Source organism: Engystomops pustulosus, chromosome 10 (genome assembly GCF_040894005.1).
Source record: "Engystomops pustulosus chromosome 10, aEngPut4.maternal, whole genome shotgun sequence".
Lineage (NCBI taxonomy): Eukaryota > Metazoa > Chordata > Amphibia > Anura > Leptodactylidae > Engystomops > Engystomops pustulosus.
In genome coordinates this window covers 31,252,078-31,273,772 of record NC_092420.1, presented here as the reverse complement: position 1 = coordinate 31,273,772, position 21,695 = coordinate 31,252,078, and the positions used below count along the sequence as shown (strand labels likewise).

Sequence of the window (21,695 nt, the reverse complement as noted above, 5' to 3'; positions counted from 1 at the left end):
TTGCCTTTGCTTGTTGTGAAAAATATGTGGCTTTTGCTTTTAGTTTCGGCACTTGGTCCCTAAAAGGTTCACCATCACTGCCTTAGGGCCCAGTTAGACTGTGGTTAAGGATCTTCTAGTACTGTATATACTGCGTATAAGCCAACCCGAGTATAAGCCAAGGAACCTAATTTTAGCACAAAAAAACTGGAAAAAACTATTGACTCGAGTATAAGCCAAGGGTAGTAAATGCATTGGTCCTAGCCTGCCCCTAGTATACAGCCAGCCAGTGCATGCCCCCCAGTATACAGTCTGCCAGACCCTGCCCCCCAGTAAACAGCCTGCCGGCCCCTGCCCCCAGTATACAGCCTGCCAGCCCCTGTCCCCCAGTATACAGCCTGCCAGCCCCTGTCCCCCAGTATACAGCCTGCAGTCCCCGTCCCCAGTATACAGCCCCTGCCCAGCCTACAAGAAAAAAAAAAGTGTACTCACCTTTCGATGCCCCCCTGGGAGGTCCTCTTCTGTCCAACAATGCTCGGGCCCCCTCTCTCCGTGCGGTGCCGTCGTTCGAGCTGTGGCGTCTAGTGTGTGTGCTGACACCACAGCTCACGCAACAACAGCACACGGAGAGAGGGAGCCAGAACATTGTTGGGCTTTAAGGACCTCCCGGGGTGGCGTTGGAAGGTAAGTACACTTTTTTTTCTCTAGTATAAGCCGAGTTAGGGTTTTTCAGCACATTTTTTGTGCTGTAAAACTCTGCTTATACTCAAGTATGTACAGTACTCCAAAATCTAAAAATATTATAAAATCACATTCTTAGTTTTCCTCTAATAAAGCCACAGTTCTAAATATTGTGCAGATCGGTGTTTCCCCTTTTTATTTACAGCAAGAAAACCTTATAACAATACAATCACTACAATCACATGTGCTCATGAGTTACTGTAGGCAGTGCAGCTCGCCCATCCTTTAACTGTGCACAAGTATATTTAACTCTAAAAAATGCATTGAGTGCCCACACAGTTCTCAGTCACTGTGAGAGTCTATAGCAGCTGCATCTTCTCCAGCAAAGCACCACCTCCTAGGAAAACATAAATTATTATAACCTCCCTTGTATGATACCATTTTAGGATTAACAATAGGAAAAGTGCAGTTTCTTTCATGACCATCAAATTGATATGGTCCATCCTGGCAATGGGTCATATCTGTTTCCTGTCAGACCGTGTGATGGACGATTCTCACTGTTACTTCTAAGAACGGTTTCATGTTGATTAGAGGAAGAACAGAATGTGCTTTCACCTGGATCTGAGACAACACATGGATTTTATGCAGCATATTGTTGTATATAGTTGTATCAGCATCTCTGCTGGTCAAATGCACAGGATATCACACAATTATAATACTAAATAATATAACAATAAATAATATAATAAATAAATAATAATAATAAATAGAGGAGCCGAGCCTGTGTATATGTCGTATCTGCGGGCAGAAAGTGAAGCGTGGCCAGGGAGCTAACATTGGCACCACAGCCCTGCGTCAGCACATACAGCGTCACCATCCAATGGCCTGGGAGAAACGTGGCTCAAATGTGGAGGCCCATCCTGCCGCCACAGCAACAGCAGCAGCACCTAGTGGCACACATACGATTTCAGCCAGTCAAGGCTCCAGCACCTCTGCCAAAGGGAGCAGTCGTTGCACGAGGCGATTACAAAGAGACAACTCTATGCGTCCAGCCATCCTTAGGTGCAGAAGCTGACCGTGCTCTTCTCAAAGTTGTTGGTACTGCAGTCCCTCCCTTTCTAAGTTGTGGACTCTGCACCCTTCAGAGAACTAATGGCTTGTGCCGAACCGAGGTGGAGAGTTCCAACCTGAAATTTATTTTCCAAAAAGGCTTCACCAATATGTACAACAGAAGGTGGGCCAGTCCTTGAGCTTATCAGTTTCTTCCAAGGTGCACAGCAGCACGGACATGTGGAGCTGTAACTACGGCCAGGGCCAGTACATGTCCTTTACGGCCCACTGGGTGAAGGTTCCTGAAGTCTTCCATCCATCTGCAAGACATTCTAAAAATGGCCAGGAAACTGTGCATGCACTGCATCCATTCTTACAAAGCCAAGCATAGCCTCCTCGAGTTGCAGCGGCAGAACGGCCTCCCCCTACCCACTTGTCTAGAGATTGACCTTTGTCAAGATGAATCAGGTGTGGATCGGCCAGGATTTCAACTCACAAATGCCTTATGCATCAGGCTGATATGCGATGTTTCCACCCGTTGGAATTCCAGCCTCCATATGTTAAACCACCTGTATGAACAGAGAAAAGACATTAATCATTTTTTGATGCAAGCATACTCCTCTGTGTAACTTTAATGTCAGCCACTGGCATCTCATGGGTGACCCCAGCTGTTTGCTCAGGCCTTTTGAAGAAGCCACATATTGTGAGTCGCCAGAACTGCGGGATGAATAACGTCATTCCACTGCCTCATGTCCTGGAACAGATGCTAGAAAATCTGTCTGGTCAGGGCACTGGAGGAGTGGCGACTGCATCTCATTGCCACATGAGTCCTATGGGGGCTGAACTGGAGGAGGAGGAGGACATTGGAGCACAAGCAGAGTCTGGTGCAATTAGTGGTTTTTATACTCAGGTGACAGGAGAGGAGGAGCAGGAGCCGGAGGAGGTAGAAGACGAGGCAGATGACCCACAAGCACCGTGGCAGTATACAGTGGAGATGGGAGTCCCGAAGAGTCAATTGCACAGATGGCCTGCAGCATGCTGTTTTGCCTAACTAGTGACAGACGAATAGTCAACATCCGGCATAGGCAGAGCCGGATCATCATTGGCGCTATTGGAGCGCTAGCACCGGGCCCCCGGATCCAGATTTATAGGTTAGGGGCCCCGGGCTGGCGCTCCAATAGTGCTAATGCTCAGTCTCCAGCTGGGCCCACCAACAGGCCCCGAACCTCGCCTCGGCAGTCGGACAGGGGCCTCCGTCCGTCCGGACCGGAAGCTCCTGCCCGTCACTGCATAGTGCTCGGTGCGGCCGGAAACGGCCGCTCGAGCACTATTACTGGAGCGATGTGGCCGGAAAACCACCCCGGCGCACATCGCTCCATGAACTGGGATGCGCGGCCGCGCGATGACGTCATCACGCGGCTGCGCACCCTTTCCTGTCCGGACGCAGGACGAAGAAAGAAGACGCGGGAGCCAGAGGTGAGTATAAGGTTTTTTTTTTTCATCAAACAGCAGTAAAAACATGGTGGGGGCTTATTGTATAAAATCATTCATTGGTGGAAAGAGGGGATCGGTGGGCAGAACATGAAGTAATTTATTGTGGGGGGCAGCATATTATATAATTCATTGTGGGGGGGATATTATATAATTCATTGTGGGGGAGGGTATCATATAATTCATTGTGGGGGGATATCATATAATTCATTGTGGGGGGGTGTAATATAATTAATTGTGGGGGTGTGTGTAATATAATTCATTGTGGGGGAGGGTATCATATAATTCATTGTGGGGGGATATCATATAATTCATTGTGTAAGGGGTTAACACCCGCGATCGGAGCCGGCTCCGATCGCGGGTGTTAGCGCAGGCTGTCAGCTGTACTAGACAGCTGACAGCCGCTGCTTCTGGTACCGGCTCCGTTCGTGAGCCGGTGCAAGAAGCAGGACGTTATAGAACGTCCCCGTGCGCTAAGCATCTAGCCCCGGGGATGTACTATAACGTCCTGGTGCGCCTAGGGGTTAAAAAATCTATAAAAAGTGATCAAAAGGTCGCACAGTCCTAAAAATGATATCATTGAAAATATTATCAAATGTCGCAAAAAATGCGATGTAATGTAATGTAATTGCCAAGCCCACAAGAATACGGCACAAATGCGTGTTTTCACCATTTTCACTGCATTTGGAATTTTTTTCCCGCTTCCCAGTACGCTCCATGGAATATTAAATACCATCACCATGAAGTGCAATTTGTTACGCAGAAAACAAGCCATCACAGAGCTCTTTACGTGTAAAAATAAAAAAAGTTATACATTTTTGAAGGTGGGGAGTGAAAATGGAAATGAAAAATACCGGTTAATTGTGTGGGGGCAGCATATCAAATAATGTATTATTAGTATTCCAACAGTCATTCTAGTATATTAAATTCTTAACTCTCCACGCTGTACCATTACGGCATGGAGTGAGAGACCTACCTAATGAAGCTCTATGGGGAACTCTTTGTGTAGCATTATAGGTGCACAGTGTGGACAGTTGTGGTGTGAGGGGTATATATGATATATGTGAGGGCACAGTGTGGTCAGTTGTGTGAGGGGTATATATGATATATGTGGGGGGTACAGTGTGATCACTTGTGTGAGGGGTATATATGATATATGTGGGGGGTACAGTATGGTCAGTTGTGGTGTGAGGGGTATATATGATATATGTGGGGGGTATATATGATATATGTGGGGGCACAGTGTGGTCAGTTGTGGTGTGAGGGGTATATATGATATATGGGGGGGCACAGTGTGGTCAGTTGTGGTGTGAGGGGTATATATGATATATGTGAGGGGTATATATGATATATGGGGGGGCACAGTGTGGTCAGTTGTGGTGTGAAGGGTATATATGATATATGTGGGGCACAGTGTGGTCAGTTGTGATGTGAGGGGTATTTTAGATATGTGGGGGGCACAGTGTGGTCAGTTGTGGTGTGAGGGGTATATATGATATATGTGGGGGCACAATGTGGTCAGCTGTTGTGTGAGGGGTATATATGATATATGTGGGGGCACAGTGTGTTCAGTTGTGATTTGAGGGGTATATATGATATATGTGGGGCACAGTGTTGTCAGTAGTGGTGTGAGGGGTATATATGATATATGTGGGGGCACAGTGTGGCCAGTTGCGGTGTGAGGAGTATATATGATATATGTGGGGGCACAGTGTGGTCAGTTGTGGTGTGAGGGGTATATATGATATATGTGGGGGCACAATGTGGCCAGTTGCGGTGTGAGGAGTATATATGATATATGTGGGGGCACAGTGTGGTCAGTTGTGGTGTGAGGGGTATATATGATATATAGTGGCACAGTGTGGTCAGTTGTGGTGTGAGGGGTATATATGATATATGGGGGGTACAGTGTGGTCAGTTGTGATTTGAGGGGTATATATGATATATGTGGGGCACAGTGTGGTCAGTAGTGGTGTGAGGGGTATATATGATATATGTGGGGCACAGTGTGGTCAGTCGTGGTGTGACCGTCAGGTGTGAGGAGTACATAGGATGATGTCAACCATGTTTGTTTTATAAACCCGCAGAGATAGAGTCATGGATGGAAGAAGTCTCCTGAAAGATCAGACAGGAGGGAAGAGACAACATCAGGGACGTCAATAGGTAAGTGATTGGATGACACTGCGGCCTCTGTGCAGGACTGGTATCTACTACTATATGGTCACTATATGCTGGTAGATACTGGTCTGTGTGAGGTTATCATATAGTATTGCAGTATTATTCCGTTATTATGTAGGGGTGATAAACATGATTTAATGTTATTATTTGGGCCTAGTACAGAGGTGTCATTAGTGATATTGTCCTGTGCTGGTTGGGGTTTGTATAATAATAATATGGCGGTAAAGATCATTAGTAAATGGAGTTTATATGTGGTAAATTATTGGTAATTCTGGTCTGTGTGTAGAGGCTTGTCTTCATTATCAGGATGTTGGTATTATCTTTGTGTTGTGGTGATGCTGCATTTTGGGGGGATCATTTATAAATAGAGGCGCTATTGTTTGGAATACTGGCCTTATGGTCGTTTTAATTGGTTACAGTATTGTGGTATCATTATTTTATAATAGTATGGTGGGAGTATTTTTTGGTTTCTAATATCTCTAGAGGTTTTTAACAGTATAACTATGTGGTACCTTTTTTACTTATATTGTTGTGGGAGGGGGCCCCGCATTGGCTGCCGAGCTGGGGGGGCCCCATCCTAAATGAGGTGCTCCATACCGCTGGGACCCTTAATCTGGCCCTGGGCATAGGGATGACTTTTAGCTCTCCACCCTCTTGGACCCTCGCTACCGGTCCAAAATGGATGCCTTTTTTCCGGCTGCCAAGATTGAGCAACAAGTGGCGTGTGGCTTCATGTGTGGCTGCAACTTGCGGAGTTTGCAGTAGAGGAGCTGTCCTTCCCCGCCAGTAGTGTGGCATCAGAGAGGCGTTCCATTCCGACAGGGTACATCATTACCGCAAGGAGAACCAGCTTTTACACCCATAATGTGGAGAGACTGACCTTTGTCAAGATGAATCAGGCGTGGATAGGCCAGGATTTCAACACACCAATGCCTTATGCATCAGATTAGATCAGCCATGACGCCTCCCCCAAATGTTGAGAATTTAGTCTGGATTCTAACTACCTGCCTCAGCCACTATTCTGATGCTGCCACCCGCCTGATGCCACACATCTGCTGCTACTTGCTCCATCTGCCTCCCACCATCTTTACCAGGACTGGAATTGTCACCCATCTCTACACTCTGTCATTGTGCCACTCTGTGGCCTACCATGTTGCTGCCAGCTAAAGAATTTGTCATTGTGCCACTCTCTGACCTCCTGCTGCTACTGCCGCCACCGCCACACTCTGTCATTGTGTCACTCTGTGGTCTACCATGTTGCTGCCAGCTAAAGAATTTGTCATTGTGCCACTCTCTGACCTCCGGCTTCTGCTGCCGCCATCGTCACACTCTGTCATTGTGTCACTCTGTGGCCTACCATGTTGCCGCCACCGCCACACTCTGTCATTGTGTCACTCTGTGGCCTACCATGTTGCTGCCAGCTTAAGAATTTGTCATTGTGCCACACTGTGACCTTCTGCTGCTGCACCTTCATTTTATCTGTCAGAAGGAATGAAAAGCCTCAGGATTGATAGCCAAAAGCAGGAGTGGATACAGAACACAGAGGACATGCAAATATCCCAATTACTGGTCATCTTTGTTTTGGATCAACTCCTGTTTGTTTTTGGCTTTAGCAGTACTTATGGATTATTGACCGAAATTGAAAGCGGACACTGACGGATGAAATAAAGGGCAAAATGATCCGTGCTCTCTGCAGCCAGGAAATACCTGTTTTTTTAACGTGATTCGACATGATTCGATTCGGGTTGAATCAAATTTTTACGAGGAATTCTGCAAACCTGGTCGAATCAAGTTTTGACAAATTCGCCCATCTCTAATTATATTATAATAATATTATTCAGTTTTACAATATTTTGTAAATACCATCTATTAGTACAAGAAGATGATAGTCTAAAATTGTGGAATTATTGTATTTTTTGAAGGAAGTCCACAGTTTTACCACTTGTAACCCTAAGGGTACATTCAGACGGGCGAGCACACGTCAGCACGCTGGAGAGCAGGAGGAATGAGCGCTGCTCACCTCTCCCCTCTCCATAGAGCAGCGCAGGACCGGTGTAGTAACATAGCAAAATATAGGTCATGCCCTATATATTTCTCTGTGGGCGGTCACAGTGCCGTGAGTCAACGTGTGCTCACCAAAGAGTACCCGGGCGCCATAGATGTCAATGGTGACCGATATGCAGCTGCAAATGGTGCGGCCGCATATTGGTCCCCATTAGATTAGTTTGAATGTATCCTAGGGGCCATGCTTTTGTTTTCATACTCGTATCCTAGAAAAAGAGAGATGAGAGATGATGAGATCCATGAGATATAACACACAATGACGCTCTCAGCTCTGCTTGCTATCTCAGCTATAACATGCACACAGTCAGCTCTTCTATACCTCCTTCCCCTGCTTTAAAGATCTTATATAAACAAAAAAAGATATATTAAAGTCCATTCAGCTCACCTTCCCAGCTATTCCATTAAGTCAGTACACAGAAAATCGGAGTCAGAGTTAGCACACTACAGGGGTACTTTATATAAAGATCTTATCTTATCTGTAGTTTATAGAGTAAACTCTGAACACTGCTGCTTGTCAGCAGGAAGTGTCTGTGTGGGGCTAGTCTTGTAATGCATGGAGGTGGGGCAGAGAGCATGCTGCATTGTGTAGACAGAAGAAGCTATTCATGAGAAGAATCTGCCCTGCCTGACCTACGATACTAGGTCTCCACACACCAACATAGACAACCTTTAAGAGCAAAATCTCATTAAAGAGTCTTCTTACTTCTCAGACCTAGTCTCCTGCCTCTCGGTTAGCTAAACCAGTTACGTACACTTTACTGACGAGATGAAACACGTCAAAGCAGTGCTGTTCTCTGTTGGGAGTCTTTTCCTTATGGAATGGATATGCTGGTTTGGCTATTATCCTGCATCATGTCACTAAGCTTTCTGAAAAAAATAATGATCCTGAATCTTTATTGTCTGAATATCTCATACATGCTCCTTTTAACTTTATAGCATCCCATATAGACACCTCAACCCTAGAGGTCCCTGTAGACAAAAAATTAATTCAAATTAAGGGTGCATTCACACGCGGTATGCCCGCCGTGTGCTGGAGAGGAGTAGGAGGTGGCCCCTCCTCCCTCCATAGGAAACAGCGGTGCACGGCCGCAGACCAGGGAAAAGATAGAGCATGTTCTATCTTTTGCTGGTGTGCGGCGCGGAACGGTGCAGCGGAGCCGTACCGCGATTGACGTCTATGGGGACGTATATGCGGCCACAGATTTGCGGCCGCGTGTACGTCCCCGCAGACGGCGGTGTGAATGAACCCTAATGGGTTACCATAACTGATTAGGATTTTTCACCTAACACTTAACTCATACTGCAACCCATTTTATAAGGATTATCTCAAAATTTTGATGATCTTCTTTATATACCAAATATTACATGTAGAAATAAAAAAAAATGGAAAAAAAATTCAACATGACAGTAACTTGGTAAAAAAATGATATGATGACTGATGTGTAAACATAACTAAATAATAGTATAATGTGGAAGAGATAGCATAGTAGTAATATGGTCCAAAACACGTATAAGCTGTGCAAGGCTATTGCCCATCATGTGCTGACAAGTAGGAGAATTTGCTATAGGCCAGTGCAGTGCTGACATTGTACCTGCAGAACTCCCTGAGGCACCTTGTCTGGATAATTTACATTCCAGTCAACCACAGTAACTGCTTCTCAGGAAAAACTGTACTCCCCGTATCCATTACAGAAATAATCAGTAATCATTTTCTATTTGCTATATTCACACTTGAAAGGAGGACTTTGTGTTTTAATTTGATTAAGAATGGTACATCAGCAAATGTCCGGTACTTGAAGTAGGCCTCTGTGTAGGCCGCACTGTTTTCCATGCCTATATACTATATATAAGGGGAGATTTATCAGGAGTGTCTGAGGTAAAACTGTTTTATTTGCCCATGGAAACCAATCAGAGCTTAGCTTTAATCTTATAAACAGCTGTGGGGAAATGAAAGCTGAGTTTTGATTGATTGTCACAGGCAAATAGAACAGTTTTACCTCAGACACTTCTGATACAACTCTCCACTAGGTTGTTCCTTTTGTTTGGAAAAATCTTCAATACAAATGATTGAAAACAAGAATTGTACCTCACCTAAAAGTTAAACTTACTAATAGGGGGAGTCATTGACATCCAGCCATTTCCCTTGGGACATTATTACATGGTTGCCATTCAGATAGAGCCGGTTCCTGAGCTGTCCATGGTTAGCAGTAGGTCATCAATTCAGATCAGTGGAAGCCTTACCAAAGGAGCTCACCAAATGAAAAATACTGCAATGTACATTGGGGCACATCTACTTACCCGTCCCGTTGAGTTCACAATCTTCTTCCCGGTGCATGTAAGTGTATGTCTTGCGACACAATTTTGCATGTCCACGCCCCCGATTTGTGTCGCATGAAAGCCGGCGCCGATGCGCCACAATCCGCTCTTGTGCGACAAAAAACCCTGTGCAATTCAGGGCAAAGCAGAAATATTCGGGAAACCCGACAGAAATGCGTCCGACGGACCCTTAGTAAATGTGCCGCATTGTAGCTTTTACTTGTGTACAATCGGGTTCTTGTTTGGGTGCCGGGATTTGAACCCACACCTCTGACTGTAAACTCTTGCGAGCAGGGCCCTCACTCCTATTGTTTCCATATGACTGTGTTTTTACTCTGTATTTTCTTATGTTATTTGTATATATCGCCTATGAATTGTAATATGATAGTGCTATATAGATATCTTTTATAACTATTATTATTATTTATCTAACATTGCACAGAGGCTCAGTTGTTAACACTACAGCTTTGCAGTGCCGACGGCCTGGGATCAAGTCCCAGGTCAACATCTGCAAAGAGTTTGTATGTTCTCCCACATAACATCATAAAACATAACTCCAAAACATACTGGTAGGTTGATTAGATTGTGAGCCCCATGGGGACAGGGACTGATCTGGCAAGCTCTGTGCAGCGCTGCGTAATCTGCATGCACTATATAAAGGAATTATTATTATTAATGGACCACATTGTGAAGATGTTATTGTCATGTAGGATCTTCTTTTGACCTTGCTATCTTGTCTGACCTGATCCTAGCAGACAAAAAGAACAAAAAAAAAATCCATAGCATTGGTAATAACATCTCATTCTAATCCTATTGTAATGTTCATGGTCTAAACTTACTAAGAATTTGACAATATAATAATTCACAGCAAGGCTTGTTTTTCTAGGAAATTCTGACTCACAAGCTGTCATTATGTATTTTTTATGAATAGGGGTATGGGTGAAGACAGCCAGAATTTCGAGTGAAATTGTAAGACTTCACAGTAATTACATACCAGCTGAGAATAGCTTTTAGTAGATACAGGGAAATGTTGGCTTTATATGCAAAACTTCTAAGTGGGAGAAACTTGTTACAAGAGCTGTCTATAAAATTCAAGACTTTGGTAAAAATAATTGCATTGACTTTCAATATCTTTCTCGAGGAGACCTTTCATTACAAATTTGTTATCTTATAAACTGATGGCATGTAATCGAGTGGGCCGCTCACTCCTAAGTAAACTGAATTCTTTTACAGACAGGACATTGGGGCTCATTTACTTAACCGGTTCATTCGCGTTCCCACGGCGCGTTGTCCGACGTTGATTCGGAGCTTGCCGGGATTCACTAAGGTCGTGCGCCCAATATCCACTAGGTGTCGCTGCTGCGCTGAGGTCAACCGGAGTTCACCATCCTCTTCCTGGTGCATGTAAGTGCGTGTCATGCGACACATTTTTTTTTTTAAAATACAGCAGTTTTTCCAAATCCATCGGGTTTTCTGATGGCACCGCCCCCGATTTCCGTCGCGTGAAACCCGGCGCCGATGCGACACAATCCGATTGCGTGCGCCAAACACCCCGGGCAAGACTGCACAAACCGGTAATTTTTGGGAAACCTGACGAAAACGAGCGATTCAGGCCCTTAGTAAATGAGCCCCATTATATTTATCGACTTTTCCAGAGATAGGACACTATGTATAATCTGCTCAGCTTCTCACGCTCTATCGCAGGATACCTGCAGCTAGGACACTATGTACAATGTACTCAGCTCCTGCTGCTCTATAAAATGCTTGCATCATATATCCTACCCCTGGCACTGTGCTCGCTCCATGAAATCTGACCACTGCAGGTCTGTGGACAGACCACATTACAGAATTGTAATAGGTCTATGCTCTATTTTAAATGACAGTATAGTATACGAAGTGTGCCAGAATTCCGATGTTATTTAAAGATTTTTACAATCTTTTTGAACTTGTTTTTTTAATATTGAAAAGTAAGACCCTTTCACATGAGAGTTGCAAAATTTGATCCGAATTTTCTCGGATTTCCAACAGATTCCAATCGATTTTCAGTCAGTTTGTTAGTTCAAGGGTATTTGTTCCATTTTTGAGTTTAACATGCATTAACCCCTTAAAGCCACTGTGCCATTAAGGGAGATTGGAGAGGGCTCAAGGGCTGCATATTGCAGCAAAAACCAAACGTTAACGCCCACATTTACATCCCAGTGGTGCATGGTGCTGTCAACTTAGAAATGATCGTTGCCCCCCATGACTTTATTTGGGGAAGATAATCTATTTCCATCACAATCCAGAGTCTATGTGAAACTCAAGGGCTTTTAATTTCTGTAGATCTGTCACGGCGTGCCACTAGCAAGTTTTAACAGATCATCAGCAAAATAGCCATATCCTGTAATAAAGTTGTATTGCATAAACAGCTTAAAAATTCAATAAAAATTTTAAAACCTATAAATGAACAACAAAAATCATAAAGATGCTGAATCCATTAACAGCACTTTTTCACCATTTTGCAATGAATAAAAATGTTTATACAAATTGATCAAAAGGTCACACAGTCTCCAAAATGGTAAAAATTTAAATCAACATCATGCCCTGCAAAAAAATGGCACCTTGCACAAGTCGGTATACTATTATGAAAAAGTTATTGGTCTCAATATAACAAGAAATTGTTTTTGTACAGCAGGTTTTAATTTTTTAAGATCCATTAAAACCTAATGAAACGTAGAGATGTACTAAACGTAGAGATATAATAAAATACAGAGATTTACAATATAAGTAGGGTATAAAAGGATCTGGAAGAAGAAATTCTGTTGCAAGTAAGTGAGTGCATCTACCACCAGGATCGAGGATTGTAAACTAAGCATACAAACATGCTGGTGTGTGCCCCCTCTGGCAGGATCTGATCTAAATTAAGCAAAATGTTCTCATTTTTACCAAAAAAGGCTTTACAAATTATGCAAATTAGCCTGAGGGGCTCTAGGCTCAATCAACAGCTATGGGGCTCGGAGCCTAATTTAATTTTTTTGTAAATATGAAGCTAAAAGAAAAGCAGATCCTGCTAAGTTTGCTATCCTTCATCCTTTAATGAGTGAAGCAAGTTTAGGGAAAATGAGCCAGAATGTCAGATCCATAAAAAAAACATAGTGCACATATTGGGGCAGATTTACTTACCCGGTCCTGTCGCGATCCAGCGGCGCTTTCTCTGTGGAGGATTCGGGTCTTCCGGCGATTCACTAAGGTAGTGCGCCCGATGTCCACCAGGTGTCGCTGCTGCGCTGAATGCACTGAAGATCAACAAGCCAGGCCGGGTGCAGGTAAGCGCGTGTCAAGCGACACTTTTTTGTTTTTTAAATGCGGCGGTTTTTCCGAATCCATCGTGTTTTCTTACGGCCACGCCCCCTGATTTCCGTTGTATGTTAAAAGCCATTGGCAAAATCCATTACCACAATATCACCTATAATTGGGAAAAATTCTGTAAACTTTTGACATTAGATGGCTGGCTTGTCCCTCTAGAATTAACACATGCATGACCGAATCATGTTTTTCCGACGGGTTATCCGAATATTTCCGATTTGCGCCAATTTTCCCTGAATTGCCCGGGATTTTGACGCACGCGATCGGATTGTGTCGCATCGGCACCGGCATGGACACGACGGAAATCAGGGGCGTGGCCGTAAGAAAACCTGACGGATTCGGAAAAACCATCGCATTTAAAAAAAAACAGTGTCGCTTGACACGTGCTTACCTGCACCCAGAGTAGGACGGTGAACTTCAGTGCACTCCGACGGAATTCAGCGTAGCAGCGACACCTGGTGGACATTGGGCGCACTACCCTAGTGAATCGCCGGAAGACCCGAATCCTCCGCAGAGAACGCGCCGCTGGATCGCGAATGGACCAGGTAAGTAAATCTGCCCCAATCTCTTGATGATGTCTTTCCACTTTTGCTTTAATGATGACAATCAAGCAATGGGGCTCATTTACTAAGGGCTCCGCGGCCGCGCTTTCGTCGGGTTTCTCGAATTTTTCCGTTTTGCACAGAATTCTGCCGGGATTTTGGCACAATCTCGCCGGCTTTCAAGTGAAAGAAATCGGGGAACAACCTGACGGATTCGGAAAAAACGTGCAATTTAAAAAACTAAATCCACCCAGCAAGATCAAGCACTTACATGCACCGGGACGAAGCAGGTGAACTCCGGCGGACCTCGGCGCAGCAGTGACACATACTGGATATCGGGCGCACAACCTTAGTGAATCCCGGCAGAACCCGAATCCACGTCGGACAACGCACCGTGGGATCGCGACAGGACTGGGTAAGTAAATGAGCCCCAATGTCTTCACAAAGTGCATATAAATGTGGAATGTTGAAACCCAGTCTTAAGGAGAATCCTTTTTTTCAGACAGAGGAAATTGTCAGTGTCACAAGAACAACGTGTGGGAGGTAAATAGGGGAACTCTTCTCTGACAATGTCTCACTTCCATATTAGGAAAGCAATCTCCAACTGTGAACAAAAAAAGTTCAGAACTCATTTATTAGAAGATTTTCCTTCAAGTAAGGCCTCATGCACACAACTGTTATGTGGGCTGTAACCTGGCCACACAACTGTTGGCCAAATCAAAGTCCCTATAGAGGTCTAGGGTACCCAGTAATGGTGTAATGAGCACATTGGGGCACATTCATTTACACGGTCGCTGGAGTTCACAGAAAGTGCATCATCCGACGATAATGCACAGTGCCACAATTCACTAAGATCGTGCACCCGATATCCTGCATGTGTCCCTTCCCCGCTCAGGTCTGACAGAGTTCACCTTTTTAGTGATGCATGTAAGTGCTTGGGCTTGTGACACAATTGGAAAATTAAATCCCGCGCTCAGTCCGAATCAGTCGGATCATCCGACGGCACGGCCCCTAAATTGTGTCCCATTGAAGCCGCTGCAGCTGTGCCACAAAAGGGTAGTGTGTGCCACAATCCCAGCGCACACCCTTCTTAAAAATTGTGCAAGCCGCGTAATCCCCGAAAAAGGCGAACAGTCCGACGAAAGGGAGCAGCACGACCCTTAATACATGAGCCTAACTGTCTTACCGCACTGTCACCGAGCCGACCGAGACATGTCCTATATTTTACCTGATTACAATGGCCGCCGCACAGCTTTATACGTAGAGGAGAGGGATGACGATGGACATGTGCAAGAAGCCTAAGGAGACTATAACTAATAAAAAAAAAAGTCAAAAGGTAAAGAACATATAAGTTGACCACAATTACTAAAGTTTACCAAAGTAAATTGGTAACACTTACTTATATTGTACATAGCTTACAGAAAAAACTCTCGACAGTCCAGCCAATTTCCGGAAAAAGACTTTTGAGACTTTTATTTGGTCAGAATACAAACATCCACAGCATTGTTTCTCAATATTCCCTTGCTCTATCCAACGCGTTTCAAACGGATTAACCGTTCTTAATCATGGTGTACACCATGATTAAGAACGGTTAATCCGTTTGAAACGCGTTGGATAGAGCAAGGGAATATTGAGAAACAATGCTGTGGATGTTTGTATTCTGACCAAATAAAAGTCTCAAAAGTCTTTTTCCGGAAATTGGCTGGACTGTCGAGAGTTTTTTCTGTAAGCTATTGTGACCTCAGCAAACGAGGTGAAGCCCGTGCCATTTCCGAAGTACATGGAGGCTGGAGGTGAGCTGGAATAAGATTTCTTCTCACTTATATTGTACATACTCTGATAAACTGTGGTCTGCTGCCAGGATGGGCCACTGGTCATATGACTCACCAGCAGCCAGGTCAATAAGCTATTGGCCGTTACTCTGGCTAAGGAGCCCTCAATAGTTTTATTATCCTTGCTGCCTCATCCTAATCGAAAACCCTCCCGTTGTTTGCATAGCCATCTCTTGGTTACTGCCAGAACCGTTTTCCCCAGACTTTGGAAGGGCACCAGTGTCCCCTCCATCTCAAATTGCTCACATTCAGCCGGTAGAGGAGTTGACTTATAATACAGTCTCTCAATAGTATTGATGCCGGTGCCCATGGCTGGACTTTTGTGGATCCCCTCGATACAACTCTTTTCATTGAAGTTCAGTTGGACACCGATGCCCCCTCCATCTTCCCTCCCCCTCTTATCTTAGGCACAGCTATCTTCTTTCTTTCTCTTTTAATGCTTCATAGGCGTATATCACTCGAGCCACTTATTAGCCTTCTGGAAGTTTCTCTCTTTCCTCTGACTGTATGTTACACAAATTAAGGGAATTCCTTCCTATTTTGTTGACAACCTGATGCATTGTATACCAAATGTTCTTTTTCTCTTTTAGTATCTGTCATGGGTGCTCCTGTGAACCCTGTCTTGGATCGCGGGCGCACCCGTGTTCCTCCATGCCCTCCCGTGGCCATCGCTTCCCCAGACTCACCTGTCCCGGCTCCTGGTCTCCATCAGACTGCCGTGCGCGCGCGTCCCGCCTCCTAGGGTGCGCGCTGGCTGCTGAAAATTTAAAGGGCCAGCGCACCGCTGATTGGTGCGCTGGCTGATCACTTCCACTTTATAATCTGTCACCTCCCTTCCTGCCTTGACGGATCTTTGTGCCTCACAGCCTGAGAGAAAGCTTCCCAGCGATTATCCCTGCGTTCCATGCATACTCCATTGATAAGATTATTTTGTACAATGTTGGTCCCATTTTCTTTTTTTAATATAATATTCAAAAGTAAAAAAAAAAACAAACAAAAAAAAAACCGGAGCAGCATACATAATGAATTGATTGACAAAGCAAACCTGAAGGCACTTTATCTCTAGCTGATTTTACTGCATCCACTACATGTCACCTAGTGGAATATAGAGAATGATGAAATGTCAGATCTGAGGTTGTGACTTGAAAGTTTGTGGTTGGTTTTGCAGAGTTAGCAGTAACCAAAGGCAGGGGATGATTTATCATTACTTCTTCCTGTTATTGTGACTATGAACAGAGCTTCCTCAATACACCATCCACATGACACTCCAGGCTTCATAGATAGAACCTTTCTAACCTGCAAAGGATAAATTAATACTGGAACCTGATACTGCTATGAGTAAACACTCCACATTTTCAAGAATTGAAGGACATCTACCATCAGATATACTGATGTTAGACTGCCCAGACCTACTTGCTTGTTCTTTTATCCAGGGAATAGCTGATTCTTCTAAAATAAAAAAACTATATAAAAATATGCTAATGAGCCTGAGCGCTCCAGCTTACGTCATTGGAGCGCCTCTTGCAGTGGCGTAACTTGAAGCTGATGGGCCCCAGTGCAAAGTCTGTGCCAGGCCCCAGACTATAACGTATGGTTTATAGTAATAGTCTTCTTATATGGGAAAGTGGCACCATACGGGCCCCCTAAACCTCTTGGGCCCAGGTGCGACCGCACCCCCTGCACCCCCTCAAGTTACGCCCCTGGCCTCTTGACTCTACCACCTGATAATATATGCACGCCCTCCCTCTATTCATTTCACCCACCGATCCACAGACAGTTGGTGATGTCACGGTTGACGGGCGGAACAAAGGTCCAATGAACGCAGTGGGGGCGTGCATTTAACATCAGACGGCTGAGCCAAAAGATCCTCCGTGCTGTAGGCCATGCTGCAACACAGACACAAACCATGATCAAGTGTACTGCAACAGGTACCAATTTAGAAGTATATTACATTTCCAAGCAATTGTTTGTGTTATCAGGGGCGTAACTTGAGGGGGTGCAGAGGGTGCGGTCGCATCCGGGCCCAAGAGGTTGAGGGGGCCCATAAAGTGTCACTTTCCAATTTGAGAAGATAAGTACTATAAACAATATATTATAGTCGGGGGCCTGGCACAGACTTTGCACTGGGGCCTATCAGCTTCTAGTTATGCCACTGTGTGTTATATTACATATTTATGGTTTACTTCCCTGATTTATTTCTCAATATTTTTGTCTGTAAATGTAAAGCTTTAGAGTTTTGTAGTTAATTTTTTTTATAGTGATCATAAATTATTTCTAAGTTTTTTTTACATTTTCATTGCATGTTTAGCGCATTTATATCTTTTCATTCATATTATATGCTAGCTGTGGCTCCCAGCATGGCTCAGGATAGTAAATAACTGCTATTAGCTTTAACAAAATAGAATGGGTTAACAAAAAATATTTTGCACATAAAGATCACAAGGCAAAGACATTTTATTATGAAAAATCCAAAAATAAGAGAAGAATTTTAAATCTTATATTCAAAACCAGGGTCGGCTCTAGGTGTTAATAGGCCCCTGGGTGACAGAGCCTCAGTCGGCCCCTTTGCAGTGAACTCACGTGGCGGCATTAACAATTCAGAAACTAAAACAGTCTCCTGTTCCCTAAAATATTTGTTAGTTAATCATACCAAACGGCCCAGGGATTCCTTATGTACAACCTGGCCCCCCATATCGGAAATAGTCGGGAAACCCAACGGAAATGCGGTGTGTGGACCCCAATGGCTCCTGTATATGGTGTTTAATAGGTGAATTTTGGAAATTTTGGAATGTGAACAGGATAAATGTACTAATTTATATTGGGGTATTTTATAAAACTTCTAAAGACCTTTCACCACTTTCTTCATTCATTACTATAAGTTCTGCTCCACTGATCCTGATGTAGTTGGAATTCCCTCTTTAGCTCCTGCCGTCCCAGAGTTATGAAGGTCATTATTTTCCACTTTCTACTGTTAAATGGGCAGTACCAGGCTATTATCTCCAGCCCTGGGCCACCTATCTGACCGCTGAGAGCCTTATTAGCATATAGGGTACTGAATCAATACTATTTAGGCTCTCTGCCAAATGTGTGGTCCTAGATTAGAGAGGCCCCACCCCATTGACAGTACATAGTCAAAAATAGTGATACTGATAACTCAAGAACAGTGGGGACAAGAGAAAAAAATTCCAATTATTCTACAATCATTTTTATTAGCACCTTAGCATGAAAGGAGTTGATGATGGTGAAAGGTCTCTTTAAGCACAGTTTAAGTATGGTTGCCTCATAGGAGCACATTTACTTACCCGGTCCAGTCACGATCCCGCGGCGCGTTGTCCGACGAGAATTCGGGTCTGCCGGGATTTACTAAGGTTGTGCGCCCAGTATCCAGCAGGTGTCGCTGCTGCGACGAGGTCCGCCAGAGTTCACCTTCTCATTCCTGGTGCATGTAAGTGCGTGATCTTGCGACACAAATCGTTTTTTCTCAATTCCGCAGTTTTTCAGAATCCGTCGGGTTGTCCAACAGCCAGGCCCCCCCCCCCGATTTCTGTTGCGTAAAAGCCGGCTCCGATGCGCCACAATCCGATCGCGTGCGCCAAAATCCAGGGGCAATTCAGGGCAAATCGGAAATATTTGGGAAACCTGACGAAAGTGCGGCGTTCTGACCATTAGTAAATGAGCCTCATAGACTGTTAAAAGACTTCCGGCACAGCAATGCTCAATACTAAACCCTTATGGTGTATAGAATATGATTCATTGTGGATGAAACTAACTAAAATTGTAATGGGATACGTAGAAAATACTGTGCATATTTTAGATTACTTCCATATTGTTAGAAACACAAAGGGATTGGCTCAGATAAAGGGATGGTCGACAGTGAAAGCCAAATACGATCCCTGGACAGCATTTTGGACAAAAGGTCAGTGAAGTTTTCCACATAATAAAGCTGGAAAATCCAGGTCACATCCAACATATGGAAAAATCATTAACAATATCTCCTTTAGGAGAAACATGTTAATGGGGTATACGAATATATAATGTAATATTCGTAAAGTTACCAGTAATGGAGAAGACTTGTTTATAACGGGAGTTTTAGAGAGTTTTCAGGCATATTTACAACTACTGTAGTATGATAAAGGGGGCGTGGCTGGCGGACAAGGCATAGTAAAAATATTTAGTTTTTAAGTTTAAAAGCACAGATTTATTCTAATATGTGTGAATCAGCTTTTACTACACATGAATCTGTAGCTCTGCTGTCCTTGCCAATCACTAAATCCCAGGGATCCTAAAACCTCAAGCCTTCTGTAATGTTAATACTTTCCTCTGCCATAAGCCACCAAGGATCCTTACATCCACACAAATATTTAAAAAAAAAAAAAAAAAAAAAGCTTCAGCTCACCAGTATTTTGGGGGCAGTTACTGTCACAGTATGTGCTGTAGGTCCCTCCTCAGACCAGAGTAAGCAGTGCAGCAACATATCAGATTTTTATATCAGACCAGCTCCAATTGTTCCATAAAACAATCCATCACAGGTACAGGTAACATCTTATCACCTATGCGTTTCAAGCTCAACCATGATTAAGAGCGCGGTTGAGCTTGAAACGCGTAGGTGATATGATGTTACTTGTACCCTGTTTATGGAACAATTGGAATCTCACAATAAAATCTGAAGATAAAACTTTTAAAACAACTGGAGCGTTTTGGTGCTGGATCAATCTGAAATTTTCCTAACCTTACATCCACCCCTAGAGATTCAGAGATGTTGTTTGAAATGTCTTCACTACCTTACACTATATGGAGAGTGGCGTAACTTGGAAAGCAGGGCCCCATAGCAGGCTTCTGCATGGGGCCCCCCTTCTCACTAAAGAAATATACATACTTGTATACTCACACATGCAAGTTACAATCACACATTTATACACACATATAGATCATATATGTTATATGCTGTACATGTTATGCTGTACAATGTGCAGCATAATATGTATATAATTGTGCACATCCTCCACTCTTTAGTATGTCATGTAGGATAATGGGGCCCCCTGACACTGTGGGCCCCATAGCGGCTGCTATGGTTGCTACCACTGTAGTTACGCCCCTGCATATGGATATTTGATAATAAAAGTCATATATGTAAAGCTACACCTATATATGTCTCTAGTGCTATAAGTATAAGATGAGTGTTTTCTGGTGTATCACAGTCACAATGGAAGAGTCTAAGCAACAAGGAAGTATGTTCTGTATGGAGCAGAGGTTATCATATTCCGTGTCAAATTTAAAAGGTAAAATTTTAACAAAAAACAGAGTACTTTTTTCTTTACTATGACGTGGTATTTATCTGTAAGGCATAGTAGTATTTAGGTCACACATAGAGGCATTTTCCCTACATACCAGGAAATAATGCTGTGAAAAGTCATATACGAGATTCTTCGCTTTTTTGGCTGAAATTTCCCAGTTATGTGACATTGCAAAAAACTGGTTTAAGACATCACGTCATAGTTTCATGAAATTTGGAATCAACCATTACCATTACAGTTGTTTAGGAAGAAGTTTTCCCAGATAAACTGATATTAAAACTCAAAGAAACTCAACTGGTATAAAGTAGAAGCCAGGTTCTAAAAGATTGAAATGAATAATAGCATATGAATGGCAAAAAGTAAATAACCTGAACACAGGGGCGTAACTTGAGGGGGTGCAGAGGTTGCGGTCGCACCCGGGCCCAAGAGGTTTAGGGGGCCCTTATGGTGTACTATAAACCATACATTATAGTCGGGGGCCTGGCACAGACTTTGCACTGGGGCCCATCAGCTTCTAGTTACACCACTGCCTGAACATAAGACATAAAGATAAGTAAAAATAAGAATAACCTTTATATTATATCAATTATAATTGATAAATATGCTGGTCCCTCTCTCCTGACAATCATTTGTATTTTGTAGCATGACAATGCTATGGGGCTATTTGATAGCACTTGTATGGGGGATTATTAGGTAACTTGTTCTGCCTTGATACATCTATCTATTCATAGAAAATCTTCAGGTCTGATTGAAAGCCAATAGCCCCTTTACTTCAAGATTTTTTTGTTATGGGTCTGTAAGTAGGGGGGGGGGGGGGTATTACGTAATTTAAACATATATACAGTAGGGATGGGCTGCACCTCAATGGGGAGGGTGCAGCTGTTTTGGGGGGGAATGGCTAGAAGGATGGAGGAGTGTTTAAA

At 43.7% G+C, this 21,695-nt stretch overlaps 1 long non-coding RNA gene across 1 annotated transcript in view; it reads right to left on the bottom strand.

Moving 5' to 3' along the window:
- Nucleotides 1–854: 854 nt before the first annotated feature.
- The window catches only part of LOC140104003 (uncharacterized), a 54,648-nt gene continuing 33,807 nt past the window's right edge, over nt 855–21,695 (bottom strand). Inside the window, exon 3 of the long non-coding RNA XR_011850223.1 lies at nt 855–2,279. This is a non-coding gene — a long non-coding RNA (uncharacterized lncRNA). The remainder of the gene's footprint in view (nt 2,280–21,695) is intronic.